The sequence below is a fragment of the Eptatretus burgeri genome, chromosome 4 (assembly GCF_056783735.1).
Source record: "Eptatretus burgeri isolate ZD-2024b chromosome 4, Ebu_testis_v1, whole genome shotgun sequence".
Taxonomy (NCBI): Eukaryota; Metazoa; Chordata; class Myxini; order Myxiniformes; family Myxinidae; genus Eptatretus; species Eptatretus burgeri.
This window is the reverse complement of record NC_140964.1, coordinates 60,563,732-60,566,231: the sequence shown is the minus strand read 5'-3', so window position 1 is coordinate 60,566,231 and position 2,500 is coordinate 60,563,732. Positions and strand designations below refer to the sequence as shown.

The window sequence follows — 2,500 nt, the reverse complement described above, 5'->3', positions numbered from 1 at the left end:
AATTGGTGTTGGTTACATTACACAATTGAAGTGATTTATGCATCTATGGTCCTCTGTACTTTTGAATAGGGAACTCACGACGCTCACTGGCACAACAACCAAACCTCAATTTTTACAAGCTCGAGTCAAGACAACAATCGCTGACCTGCCAGACACCAATGGAGTCCGCAGGCATCGGGAAGGGTCTTTGAAGCACGCGGCAGAACTTGAGAGCGTCGGATTGCAACTCCGTGACGTTATTAAGCATGGCGAGTGCGGCCGCGAGAGGAAACGTACACGAGAAAAGACCTACATACCCAAATTGCAGAAACAGCTCGAGATAATCATCAAATGTGCCCTATGGGGAGCAACAGTGGGAAAAGAAGTTTGGGAATCGCCATTAACATTTCCACATCAATCATAAGTTGGTGAATTGTAAGGCAAGTTGTCCTACCTTGCTGGCTGCATTTGCACATCAGTAATTAATCGATCCGGATGTGAAAAATTTTCAAAACTTTGTATCCGAAATGTGAAATAACAATTGATCAAAGCATTTACTCAAACGACTCACATTCATTCACCTTACAATTAATTTGCTTTCACTGACAAACAATGGGCTCGTGGGATAGCCCAGAAGTAAACGCACTCCCCTTTGAGCTGTCTAGCCTGGGTCCGAATCCCGAACACGCCATAAACTGTCATCCTGGTTTTTCATAGGAAGGGAGATTCATTAATGAGTGCGCCATCGCTCGGGTGGATGATAAACTGGCGTTCCATCTGCCGGTAATAGTTGGTGGACGTTAAAGATCCCACAGTGTCCTTCAAGAAAAGTAGGTGAGCTATCTCCGGCACCCTGAACAAATTCCAAATTCCTGCTCTAACCTACAAAGGACACTGCATCAGTGGCACAGCTGCAACCCAGACAAATGATGCGACCCACAGCCATATTATGCATACAAAAGAAGAAGACTGCCAAACATGGGTTTACCCACCATTTCATTATGGTCAATTAAACATTCTGCTTGAGTTGGAGAGTCGGTGGTGATTGGGTGAGGAGGGGGAGGAAGGGGGTTAAAATCATGGCGACTCGAGCCTATGCACCTGATGTTCGCAATATTTTCTGCACAAATGCTATAATTCAGACCATCTCAAATCGGTTTGTGATTGTAGCGATGATACCCACTCATGCTCGCCTTGCTTCATGCTGTCAGCTCGGCAAATAAAGCTAAGTACTCATAAACACCATGCAAAAAATCGTTTCACAGCAACAAAAAAAAGGTGCATCTTCCTGCAGACATTTAGCATTTTTAAAGTTGTGTCTCATGTGATCAACACGTGTGATCCAATTGGAAAAGAAAGCAGGGCTTGTATTTTCTGCAACTCGATAACAAAACTCCCCCCCCCCCAAAAAAAATAAGTAAATAAATAAATAAATAAAGTACAACTCCCAGCACACTTTTGCAACTTTTTTATTCTCAGCTGATTTGTACCATAGATGCCTTCAGTAACTGCCATGATAAACCTATAAAAGCATCCATACCAGGTAGATATCCATTTTGCCCTCGATGGAAATCTGCCGCCGCAGGGACTGCATTGCATCTGAATCCTGAGGATCAGGACTGCCCTTCACTCGGCATGATGTGGCGACCCGGAGAGCGTTTCCAACATGCCTGAAGCGTTGATTCTTACGCTTGCGCAACCAGAATGGCAGCAGGGACTCAACAACTTGATTCAGAATCTGGGACATGATGAGCAGTGTGACCAGACTCTGAATCAGGGGAAGAGGGGTGGATGGGAGAATGACACCCGTAATAGTTTAAAATTGATTCCCTTTGAACTTGCATATTTTACAAGTTTGAAACATTTTATTTCAGTCATGTCCTACCAGAAATGACGAGAAACCTGATTGTTGGCCTGTTTTAAATGGCCAAGTAGATTCTTGCACATCATTAAGAACCAACAACTGTGTTTGAAGTCTTGCTAAATTTGTAGACACGTCACACCAGCCAAAGCAAGCTGCCCGACATTCAACAACACTGTTAGTTTTTAATTAATCATTTTATTCAATCAAATTCTGGGCCACACATGTGCTGCAAATCATACTATACGTTGGCTTACACAATTCAGGAAGTGTTTTTTGACTTTTCAGCACTCCTGAACCACTGGTGGTTGTACTTAGCATGTACACGAGAGGGTTGTAGGCCATAAAAGAAACCCATAGTCCTGGGTTCAGGGTGGCAGCCCAATAATCTCTATGTTTATATATATATATATATATATATATATATATATATATATATATATATATATATATATATATATATATATATATATATATATATATATATGGCTTAGCGCCATTCCTAAATTACAAGTAATCACATCTGTAATTCTGGCATATTATGGACATGTTCTTCACTATTAAAACAAACAAACAAACAAACAAACAAAGTCTCCCCCCACTCCCTTATTAATTTATTTTGTGCAGGAGAAAAGTTTTGCTCAGATAATAAAAAAATGA

At 41.3% G+C, this 2,500-nt stretch overlaps 1 long non-coding RNA gene across 1 annotated transcript in view; it reads right to left on the bottom strand.

Moving 5' to 3' along the window:
* Positions 1-17: 17 nt before the first annotated feature.
* LOC147028161 (uncharacterized) overlaps positions 18-2,500 on the bottom strand; it is a 40,872-nt gene continuing 38,389 nt past the window's right edge. Inside the window, exons 3-4 of the long non-coding RNA XR_015057442.1 lie at positions 1,520-1,747; positions 18-337 (exon numbers count right to left, since the gene is read on the bottom strand). This is a non-coding gene — a long non-coding RNA (uncharacterized LOC147028161). The remainder of the gene's footprint in view (positions 338-1,519; positions 1,748-2,500) is intronic.